Raw genomic sequence first — 12,604 nt, forward strand, 5'->3', positions numbered from 1 at the left:
GTCATAGGAATCAGGTCGAAAGAGACCTTCTTCCTCTCAAAGTTCTGTTGCTGATGATTGTTGGTATTGTTGTTATTGTAGGTATTTGTTCGTTGTTGTGGTTGTTGTTATTGACGTTGTTGTTGTTGAACTGGTGCTGATTGATTTGCTGAAAATACAGGAATGAATGAAGATACTTGATGATGATGTTGACGGGGTGGTTGACTTCTTTTGATCTGAGGCCTCCTCCGCCTCCCACTCGAAACTGCATTAGTTTCCGCTTCCTTCTTCTTACCAAAATTGCTGTCGTACCTCTTGCTGGACGATACCTTCTCTCTAGACAATCGTCCTTCTCAGACACCTTCTTCTAGCTTCATCCCCATGTTTACCATTTGGTAAAATCACTTGGGGAACTGGCGATCATCCGCTCATAATAAAATGAGCTAAGGGTCTTCAAAAAAATCTTAGTCATCTCCTTTTCCTCTAAAGGAGGGTTGATCTGAGTAGCGAGTTCTCTCAATCTCTGAGCATAATCCTTAAACGTCTCGTTGTCCTTTTGAGACAGTGATCTCAACTGATCTCGGTCGGGAGCCATATCAACATTGTACTTATACTGCTTTACAAATGCTTCACCCAAATCGTTGAAAGTGCGGATGCTCGCACTATCCAACCCCATATACCATTTCAATGCAACACCGGCCCGACTGTCTTAAAAATAATGGATCAACAACTGATCATTATCTGTTTGGGTAGACATCTTGCGGGCATACATCACCAAATGACTGAGCGGACATGTGTTCCCTTTGTGTTTTTCAAAGTCAGGCACTTTGAACTTTATTGGAATCTTGACATTCGGCAATAGACATAGTTCATCAACACTCTTCCCAAATAGGTCCTTACTTCTCAAAGTTTTCAACTCCTTGTGCAGCTCAAGAAATTGATCTTTCATTTCATCCATTTTCTCATACACATCCGGGCCCTCAGACGGCTCAGAATGATAAATGGTGGCTTTCACACGAGGCAAGGTGTACACAACAGGCGGTGGCACAGACATGATCAGGCTAGATGCCTGCATAGAAGCAAATGTAGGAGCAACTCCTTCAGGCATGAAGTTTGACGCATTCCCCACGGGAATCTGGCAGGCATATTGGGTGCGAAATGAGCGGCAGTTGCAGACACAGTAGAGGTAGCCACCTCTAAAATAACAGTCCTCTGAGGAAGAGGAGTTGCAGGCGTTGGAGAAGACTGGCTCTGCGTAGCTAGAACTGACTCCATCATTGCAGTCAGGCGGGTGATCTCCTATTTCAAGTCTCTATTCTCTTGTTTAAGATATTCCATAATTCTGGAGTGATTGGCGCGAGTATTGTATCGATGAGTCAGCTTGGTTGAAGCACAAAATACACTAAATACAAAAATCGCAACAATTTTATATAATTGGAAGGATTAAACTGAATACAATTTCAGAAACCAAATGAAAAATACAAGAGAAAAGGAGACTAGTCATCCTAAGGATCCCTAACAACAACGTCAGAAGATCTAGCCATAGGCGCGTACTTCCTTCGAATGCGTCAAATCTCGGTCTCAAAAGAAGCTTTCATCTGAGTCTTCTCGAGGACAAACTGGTCAACAATCTTCTTCCTAGCAACGGAAGGCTGAGGCATGCTAGAGGAAGATGAAACCTCCGACTCTCTTTGTATCTTTGTCACCCGGTCTTCAAGTAGCTCAATAAGCGCGTCTTTGTCCTTAGACTCAAGCTGCAACTCGTCATGCTTTTTGCTCAAAGCATGGAAACAATCTTCCCACATATCCTTCTCTCGCTTCATCTTGGCGAGTGCGTCTTCCAACTCCTCTATATCTCGGTTAGGGAGAGTTAATGGCTCAACCACAACCATAGACATAGGTCTTTCACAAGGATAAGGCATCTTCAACTCCAAAGCTCTCTTCTTCACCGAAAGAGTGTAAGCTTCCAAAGCTACACAATTGCACAGACCAAGCTCAGATGTTCCTTTCCTATGCACATTATGCCAAGCATGCAAAATCTTCTAATTCAAATGTTGGGGGATCTTTACCCTCTTGATAGAAAAGACCTTCTAACAAAGTGTTATTAGGTTTGTCTCTCAAGGGGAACCCAAGTTGACGACGAGCCAAAGCAGGGTTGTAGTTAATTCTTCCTTGTGTACCAATGAGAGACACATTAGAAAATTCACCATAACTATCAATAATCTCCAAACTGCTCAAAGAAGGGTCATACCAAACTATATCATCATTAATGAGAGACATAAGTCTCTGAGACCACCATAGATATTGTTTGTTCTCCACAAAAGTAGGTGTCTGAGGCAAGTGCGAAATAAACAACTTGTACAGAAGAGGAATATAATAGACAATAGTTCCACCACCCTTAGAATTCCTTAGATGCAAAGAGAAGTACAAATCACCCAACAAAGTAGGCACATGATTCCCAATCAAGAAAGTTCTAATGGAGTTAACATCGACAAAACCGTCAATGTTGGGAAATAAAGCCAACCCATAGATGAGAAACACAAAAGATAGCATCAAAAGCATCCACAATACCAGCCTGTGAAAAAGTAGTATCTTCCTTGATGAGGAAATCAGATGGCAACCCAAACAATCCTCCTTTATTCACCCAATTAGCCTATATCTCATACTTCTTCAAGTGAAGAGCTTCAACAATAAGATGAGATCTGGGAATCTCTTCCAATCCACTAAATGGCACTTTGCTAGAAACGGGTATTCCCAAGAGATAGGCATACTCTTCCAACATAGGCACAAGCTGATAATCAGGAAAAGTGAAGCAATGGTAGAGAGGATAATAGAACTGCACCAACACACTTAATAGTCTTTCAACCACATCAGCAAACAAGATGGACAAAATCTTCCCATGACGTTGTTTGAAGCCCAAGGGATCTAATACAAAAGATGCTAGCTTCCTTAACTCTTTCAAGTCGGGACATCTGAAACAGTACTTCTTAGTGTTCCTTCGTCAATAATCCATGGTCTAAAAATATTTGCAAATAACACCTCAGTTCCTTGAAGTTTTCGTGTGATGAATGTTATGATGCGCATGAATGCGTGAATGCAACAATCACAAATAAGGGATCACACACAAGGCAAACAAACAAAGGTCAAGGGATGAATCAAGTCATTGTCAAGATCAATCATCCATTTTGGTGGATTATGGTTTACACCTTATCAACACCCAAGTTCCATTGATATTGACAAGACTTGATTGGATCAACCAAGAATCAAGGGTTTGTTGTGAGTCACGAGCATGGAGTCTGGGTAAGAACCATCCCAAAGGAGTGAACTAAGGATAAAAAAGTTGTAGATCATGTTCTAAAAAGTTCCTAGAGTCTTAATTCCATCTATCAGATATTACAGGTTAGGATGACTGACTCATCAACCTATAACATTCTCAAGAGAAACTCGTCTGAGTGTAGTATCGCGTAACAACTGTGATCAAGTCTACACTTGGACAGTCTCTGCACTACGTCCTAAATAGGCATAGAGGGGTTAAATGTTCTATGGTCCTCAGCTTCTTGGACCCCAAATTAGAGATGGTAATGCCTAACCACAAATACTTGTGTGACATTTCTAAATCCAAAAGGGTCTCCACTGAGTAGATGGATCTCAAGCCAACTTGTTGAGGACTACTCCACACAAGTCGAACATGACTATACCATCCTCCTATCTTAATAGCACTCAACCTCGGGTTAAAACTTATCTCACCATTCAGAGATCACCAAGCACAACAAGCAGGTTATATCACACAAACAAATATACATACATCAAATAGACAATTATATACACACAAAAAAGTAGGCTAAACCCACTGGATACTACTCCCCAGCAGAGTCGCCACTTAATTTCTGTAGCGATAAATTCATGATCATCAAGCTATGGATAAGCAAGACATCAAATAACAAGAGTCGCCACCGCGCTTTTTTTGTTTCCAAGGGAAAAGGGAAAAGTCCGAAAAAAACCCATAAATAATAAGTTTTCAAATCAAAACTATTAAAATGACAGAGATTACACGTAAGGGGGTTGGTCACATAAAGGGAAGATGTTAGCACCCAAAGTGTCCTAGGTACTCCTAGGGAGCCCTTGTGTGCATATGTGTCTTTGTACAAATGATGTTTGCAAGCAAATAGAATAAGGGGATGAGAAAAGAATTCATTAATTATATTTTTTGTGTTTGACAAGATCTTCAGACTTGTGCCTACGTACCAACATAAAAATGAGGGATCAAAACCTCGTAGTTCGTGGTATAAATTTCAAAGTGGATGGATTGCTTTTAGTAAATATTTTAAGTTTGAAAGGCACAAAGGCCTAAAAATGGTTTGAATGAGTTAATTCTTTTTGGCTTTTGAAAATTTTAAGTCAAGTATAGTTAAGTATATTTACAAGTTTGATTATGAAAAGAAGCTTGAAAAGGCAATGTCATAAGGCCAAAGTTTCTAGTTTGCAATATGGTCTAAGTTTAGAAAACAAACACAAGCAAAGAATTTTTTTTAAAAGGAAGGAGATATTTTGAAATTAAAGAAGTGGGGAAGAGATGAAGGGACTAATCCTAAGCATAAATTTAAAAGTTAAGAGTTGAAAAGATCTGACCAATGGGCTGCAATCCAATAGACAAGAATGTCAAATAGAAACCCAAATTCCCTTGGACATTAGAATCAAGCAACAAACAATGCATAAAATATCAACTTGAAGAGCAAGGCATCAAATAAAGATAGCCACATCCAAGCTTAGCAACTCCATGATCTTCTTCCAATTTACCCATGTAGCAGATGAATTCCACAATACACAAGTCACAGGTTCACAATAACAGATTCACAATGATCATATTATAGATGAACTCAAATGGATCTTTCAAGGATGTATCAGATGAATTTTCAGATTACAAGCACTTGGTTATATGAAAGTTGGCATTAGCCAAGTCCTTTGCACAAGGACTGTTGCCTAAATTCTAAGTCCAATTGTCTCGGATCAAACCAACAATCCACACAAGAAGTTTTTTAGGTTTTTTTTGTTCTTATTATTTACATTAGTAGTCAAAGACCACATAAACAAACACAAATAAAATATATCACAAAATATGGTCCATGTGGACAAAGTCAAAATAACATTAACATAAACAATTAGAATGGTATGAATAATGGCAAATGAATAAGGCTTAAAAATGAAGTGCATTAAAAGTAAATGACTTGAAATTAAATGTTAGTTATTAATGAGTTAGAAGTTAGTATTGCTTTTTTTTAAGTCATTCTTTGGAGAACACTCAACCCATTTATCACAAGCATGGATCCTTGAACCAAGACATCTTCTAAAGAAAGGAAAAAAGGCCAAGTTTCCACACAATACCATGAAAGAGGGGAGACTTACAATCTCACTAACTAGAATGCTATGCCTTTTGTGTCAAAATTTAGCGTTATGTTAAGCAATCGTAATTGGACTTATGTAAAAGTCACAACTATTTGAGGCCGGGCAATAGAATTTTGGTGTTAATGCATGTTAGAGACATAATATAATGGAATATACTCATGAAACATATCACACACAAAAAGAATATGCAAAAGTGGGGGTCTAATCTCATGCATACTTATGTTGATTTTGCAATCGACTAGGCTTAGGATATAGAGATGTCATAGGTCCATGACATGAATTCATAAAGAAGGGGAATGAGATAAAGAGGGAGCGTAAATGGATCAAACTCAAATTGGACAAAGGAGGACTTTTACCAAATTAAGATCATTCATTCATTTTGGGAGATGGAATATACATTCCATCAATCCCCTAAATCCAATGATCTTAACTTAACAAAGTAAAATCAACCTTGACTAAGGCCCAACAACACAATTCAAACTTACAAAGTCAATCAAAATGACTCTACACAATTTATTTGACATTTATTCAATTAAAAATACTAAAAATAATACATTAAATTAAATATGGTGGATCAATTTCCTAAAACATCATAAAAACACCAAAGAAATGGCCATGAGATTTATCATAGGTCAAACAAGGTCAAAGGACCTTGGAGAAAAAAATTCAAAATTTTTGGAAACTTAAAAGTATTTTTAAACAATTAAAAATATTCAAAAAATCAATTAAATCATGAAAAACACTAATATTGATCCAAAAAATGATTTTAATTCAGAAAATGAAAGAAGATTTTATTTAAAGTTTTTTGGTGAAACTCTCATATTTTTTGGATCAATATTAAAATTAATATGAATTAATGAAAATCAAAGGAATAAAAATTAAAATCATAAAATCAAAAAAACGTGGACCACTTGATCTCCCTCATTAATTGAGGTTGCAGATCAAGTGGATATGAGCGTGCGTTCCACCATACACCAAGTCAAATGTTCCACACGCGTGGTAAATACTTTGAACGCCCCAAATTAAAATATTTAAAACCAAATCAATGGTTCTGAACCGTGCCACATCACTGCCAGAGCCAAAGGCCGGTCATCTTCTCTGATGACCCTGGTCGGTCTGGTTCAATCATCACCATAACATAAATGAAAGAGGAGGACATATAAAATGGCATGGATCACGAACATCACATAACTTTAACTAACTCCAAATATATAGAGAGATATGTGGAGTTGAATTTTGAGGTGTGTCAACTGAGTTGCTTCGATTTGACCTCAAAGTAACTCAATCTTCTTGCCTACATTGGTAGGACTTCAGACAACCAAATATCCAAGAGAATTGATGAGAATTGAGTGAGAATCAAAGAGAAGAAAAAATCTGGAAAATACCTTCAATGTTGTGCAAAATTTGATCTCTCTTGCTTCAATTCGTGTTTGATCTTGCTCCAATAGCTTGCAGAAGTGGATTAGGATTGGTACAAAGCTTTGGATCCTGGAGTTTTTGGATATCTAAACAGTGAGATTCAAACTAAATTTTCAAATGAGAATTCTCAGGTTTTCCTTTCAAATGTGAGGGTTTGAAGTGTGGAGGCAAAGCTGGCGCACAAGGGTCCTTTGAAATGAGCATATAGGGTCTCTATTTATAGCAAAATGGGATGTTATTTGCACACTTGAAATTTTGTCCAAATTTAGCAATGCCATGTTCATGCTTTCATGGGTGTGTACATGCCCATGAAGCAATGCCATTAGGTCCAAAATCAATTGTGCTGAGGTTTGAATCAATCTTGAATGGCAAGGCAAGGTTATGTGATCATTTGAAGATTTGATTTTGCCAACTAATGCAGGCTTGTTAACGCCGTGCGTAGACCTATCAAACCTTGTCCAAAATGAATGAATTAGAACTCTTTGGAAAGCTTGGATAAAGAGGAACAAGTCTTATGTTGAACACTTTTTCATTTGGAACTTGTATCATGGTTAATATTGAGGTGTAAATTTAGAAATTTCAACATGTTGATAAATTTTCTAAGTGTCAAGTCACATACTTCATTATTCCACCTTGCTTAACTTTTTATGTGAGCTCCGAATGAGAAAAGTGTCTTCGTCAAAGTTTTATCTCTTTCAAAAACCTTTAAAATGGTCACAAATTTGACATCATTTGGATTTAGAATGAGTGGGTTACGTGGTTTTGAAGTTGAGGAAAATCACTTGTTCAATGGTATTGGTCCAAAATGACCTATAATGTATCCTCACATCACATGCTCATAAAAGTTGATTCAGCTCTCACTCCAAAGATGAAAGTTGAAGTAGACATATTTAAATCGATTATGCAACTTGGAAATCTTTCATGTCATAAAAATTGAGCAAGTTATGGCCTTGGGAAGTTGACTTTCAAATTAGGGTTTAGACAAAATGATCTATAATGTTTCATCATAGAAAATGACTTTCCTAGCAAACTTAGCTCTTGACCTCAACATGAAAGTTGTTTGAAATGTCTCTTAGAGTAACTTTTATCTTGTAATCATTTTCATATGATGAAAATTGTAGGAGATAGGGTCTACGGAGACCCAATTTTGATCAGATGAATTCATCTGGCCAACCACCATCAACCAACTTGCTAACTTGCAAATTCTTGACTTTTTAGGCTCATGGTAAATCATATTTGCATAAGATGATGAATTTTGAAGTGTACCTTGAGAAATTTGATCAATTGATGAGGAAGCTTGTTGAAGAAGTTACTCAAGATACCCAGACAAACTAGGGTTTCCAAGGCAAACCAACTCCAAATTCTTGAAGAAATCTTGATCAACATAACATGTAAAGATCATTGGGACTCACATATGATGCTTAGAGACATTGTGGATCAATCCTTGATTGTGTTCTTAGCCATGAGGGTCTTAAACACTAGATGGGAACTTGATAGATCAATGGGGATCATGCCCTTCCTACAAAAGAGTTAGGCAAATGTAAAGACATATTTTTGGTATTTTGGTTAGTGAAATGATAATATACAAGTATGATACAATCACATGGTGCTTGGTGATCTCTCCCAAAACAAACCCAATGAAAGAGGGGTAAGGAGGGTGCCAAGGTATGATCCAAATGATAATGCATATGATGAGATTACATGAGGGATCTTAGGGTCAAAATTGGGGTCTTACAATACGAATAGAAGATTATCCTCCAATCTTTGTTTTCTCCTCAACACACGCTAGCAACATTGTGGAACTTCATCTCAGAATGCATCGCGACTACTCTCCACCACGAACCAATGGATTTCCCATTCCTCGGGATGATTTCCGGTCAAAGAATATGATTAAACCACTGCAATTCTGCTCCGGTTAGTATTCTCGTTCCACTTCGGTTTTTGTTCCTATTCAATTTTTCTTGCCAAACTTGAATCGTAAATGAGCTAGATTCGACTCCATTTCACCCTGATGTCGCGCGTGTTAAGAGGATTGGATAGACGTCGAGTTCGACTTAGGTGAAGAAATCGACATTGGTCGCTATTCACCATCATGCTTTCTGCGTTTTAAATGGTGTTCTTGAGAGGGAGTGTGCAAAACCATGGGAGCACGATAAAGGTCCCTATGACGCGCCTTGGTTCATTGTGTCGACGCCGATTTGTTTCCGTACCGACGCGGAATTTATGAGGCATAATATGTTAAGGTTCCGATTTTGTTTCGAAACTTTATGTTGGAAACTCATTTCCGTTTGAATTATCTCCTTTACACCAAATCCTAAAGGCAGTGAAGAAGACATCGGCGACATTTGGTAGGGTAATTCTCTTTGGAAATGCTGGATCCGTTACTAAGATTTGAGAGTTTGGGGCCATACAATTTTCCAATTTTCACCTCCCCTGAGGTCGGTGGACCTCCCCCAGCCACATAACACCTCCTGTGCTTTGACACTATAAGGCCCAAACGCGTTTTCTTGTTTTGGCACCTTTAGGTTCTGGTTTACACCCCCATCCGTGGACCTTCTTAGAGTGGTCCTGGGCCCATTCAGTCTTGGACTGCTAATTTTTTTGTTGGCTTTGGTTTTAAATTTGACTAGTTTATCCTAAGTAGCTTAATTAGAGTTAGAAATTAATTAGGACTTCTTAGATTTGTGAACCTTGGCTTAATCAGGATTTTAGAATCTATTAGGATTTAATTAGAAATTAATTAGATTTAGACATTAGGTTATAATTAGAACTTTAGAATTAGATTTTTAGAATGAGTTAGAAATATTAGAAATTAATCAGGATTTTTAATTGGATTTACTAGTATTTTGGAATATTAAAATTGATACTTTAGAATAGACAATTAGACGATTTCCTATAACTTTAAAATTTTAGGACAGGTTAGATAATTGTTTCATTGATCCAATTGATACTTTGTGATATGATCATTTTACCCTTTAGGGGTGACTTTGATATTTTAACCATATAATCACATGCTCCTTTAGGATTAGAATTTAACATAGAACTTTAATCAAGTCTTAACATTAACATGATCCCTTAGGATAGTTTGATCATTTCTAACCATTAGATTAGGTTCTAATCTAATCTTTCAATTGTTTCAAACCCATGATTCAAATTGGTCAAAAGTATTTTTGATCAATTAAATCCTTTGAACTTCTATAATCCCACGGTCTAATTAGTGACCAAAAGACCCTTGGTCACTTAGTAAGACTTTTTCTTCTAAGCTGTGGAGCTCGAAGCCTCAAGTCAGATCTTCAATCAAGGCATCCTCAGTCATACCAAGCATCAGATTATACAAGACAAGTCAAAGGTCAACACTTGGTAAATACGATCTAAATTGTATGAAACGAGCCTTAAGTAACAGGGAATGATGAGAAGAAGTTTCTCCTATCCTTGTCTAGAGAGACTTTGCATACTGGGCGTATGCCCTAGCTATTCAAAGCGTTCGCCCTTATTCATAAACTTTAGTGCAATATGAATCAAATAAACTACCAAGTCTTCCTCACACAAGACAAAATCAATACAATTAGCAACAATGAAGATTCTTATCCAATAAATTGTCAGTTAAGTGTTAGATGCCCAAAAGTGCTTATTTGAGCTATCAAATGTGGGCATCTTTCACTCCTTTTTGTCGTTAAAGTGTTCGAAACCGCCTTTGCCTTTGATGATTTGCAATACAATGTTAAATGATCTTGGTACCCTTAATTTGTGTGTTATTGTGAAAAAATTAGGCATGAAAGGATAGAAAACAAAGGCACATGAATGATGGCAAAGGGACCAAGAAAGGAAGCATTCATCAGCATGCTCGCTAGGCGAGTGCTATAGCGAAGTGCTCGCTAGGCGAGCACCCAGCGAGCTTCCAGTGAACATCCCCAGAATTTTACAGTAGCAAAGTCAGCAAACTCGCTAGGCGAGCATCCAGCGAAGGAGGTAGCGAACACTCCCAGACTTGGTCAAAAGCACAGCTAGCACTTGCTCACTAGGCGAGCCACTAGCGAGCTCCCAGCGAGCAATTCTAGTAGCAAAACCACCTAAACTCGCTGAAGCGAAGGTGGAAGCGTGGGCTTCGCCTAGCGAAGGTTTCTTTGCCTAGAGAACATGCAAACAGGGCTTGGAAGATTCTTCTGGCGCAGGTGCCTCAGGTGGCCTATTTTGGGGCTCGCTAGGCGAACCATTCTGCTCACCTATCGAGCATGACAGCTCAGACAGCAGTACTATAAGTAGCAAGGGCTACTTTTTGGAGAGAAAACTTTTTTTACTTAGCATTTTTAGATATTTTCTGCATTTTCTTGGGACCACTTTTTGTAACCTAGAAACCCATTTTCTTCATTTTCTTCATCTCTTAACAATATTCTACAAAAAGAAGGTGGATTCCCATCCAATCTCGATTCTTCGACTTGGATGTTGATCAACCTTCAACCGAAACTTGTTGTACAAGCTACCATGAAAATGAGTAGCTAAGTCCTTCATTTTGTCAAGGTTAGATGTAGATGATCATAAGCTTTGTGGGTATATGGGATGATCTTCATTTGTAAACTCTTTAATGATGAATATACAGTGAAAACTTTGTTTTATTGATAACTCTTTGTGTTGGTTTATGATCAAGAGATGTTTACCAACTCTTTACCTAGGTTTTCATCCAATCTTGTTTGTTAGCTAGAGATAGTAATGAATGATTTTGTTCACCATAAATTTGAACCAAAAAGTTGTCATTTTGATAGATTGTGTGAGAGATCAACAATGGATCAAAATGGGAAAACCCACAATGTGTGTTAGAGATAAAAACATTGGGAGGACTTTGTGAAATAGTTTATCATCTAAAAGAGTTTATGAGTTTTGTTGATCGAACATATGCATGCAAAGTGATCGTCGAACCCTAACTTTGACAATCTTTCTCAAATAGAAAAACCAAAACTTTTACCGCATTCTCTTACACTTTTATGCAAGCTACCGTGACTAAAACCAAAACCCCCCTTGTTACTTTGAGTTAAGAATTAAAACAACTATCGAACGGCGGCGATATCTCACAATCCCTGTGGAGACGATAACAAAAACCCGACACTCTAAACCTACACCAACAAAATGGCACCGTTGCCGGGGATTATGAATTGATATTGCGAGCATCGCAATAGTTGCTAAATTTTTAACTTTTGAATTTTTGACTTGTGCTTGTTAATTTGTTTGGTTTAATGTGCATCTTTCGTTTTATGCGAGGGCAGGTTCCTGAGGACGAACTTCTTTTTGATCACGAGATCGAAAGAACCGCAAGGAGACTGAACAGCAGAACGAGACGAAGGAGGCAACAAGCTAGACAACGACAAGAGCAAGGAGAAGGTTCTTCTACAACACCCACACCACCTTTCATACCTATCATGGATCAACCACCACAACCACCGCCCGCTTCCACACCATGTGTCAACAGTCCAAGGAATACCGCTCAATTTGCCAACCACACGGGAAGGCAAGCCGAGATGAAGACGGGAACTCTTAACTTGCTATATGGAAGTCCATTCACCGGAATGGACCATGAAGATCCCTTTGCTTTTCTCACCAAATTTTATGAGATAGCATTGGCGGCCGGAGTTGATCAAGCTCAACAGCTACCGTTGTTCAAAAGACTGTTTCCCCACGCTTTGCTCGGCAAAGCAAAAGATTGGTACTTGGATCAAACACCTGCAGTCATGACGGATTGTAACGTGTTGGAAGAGAAGTTCATTGAAAGATTTTTCTCCCACAACCGTTTCATGGAATCCAAAACGGCAAT

The sequence above is a fragment of the Lathyrus oleraceus genome, chromosome 1 (assembly GCF_024323335.1).
Source record: "Lathyrus oleraceus cultivar Zhongwan6 chromosome 1, CAAS_Psat_ZW6_1.0, whole genome shotgun sequence".
Classification (NCBI taxonomy): Eukaryota; Viridiplantae; Streptophyta; class Magnoliopsida; order Fabales; family Fabaceae; genus Lathyrus; species Lathyrus oleraceus.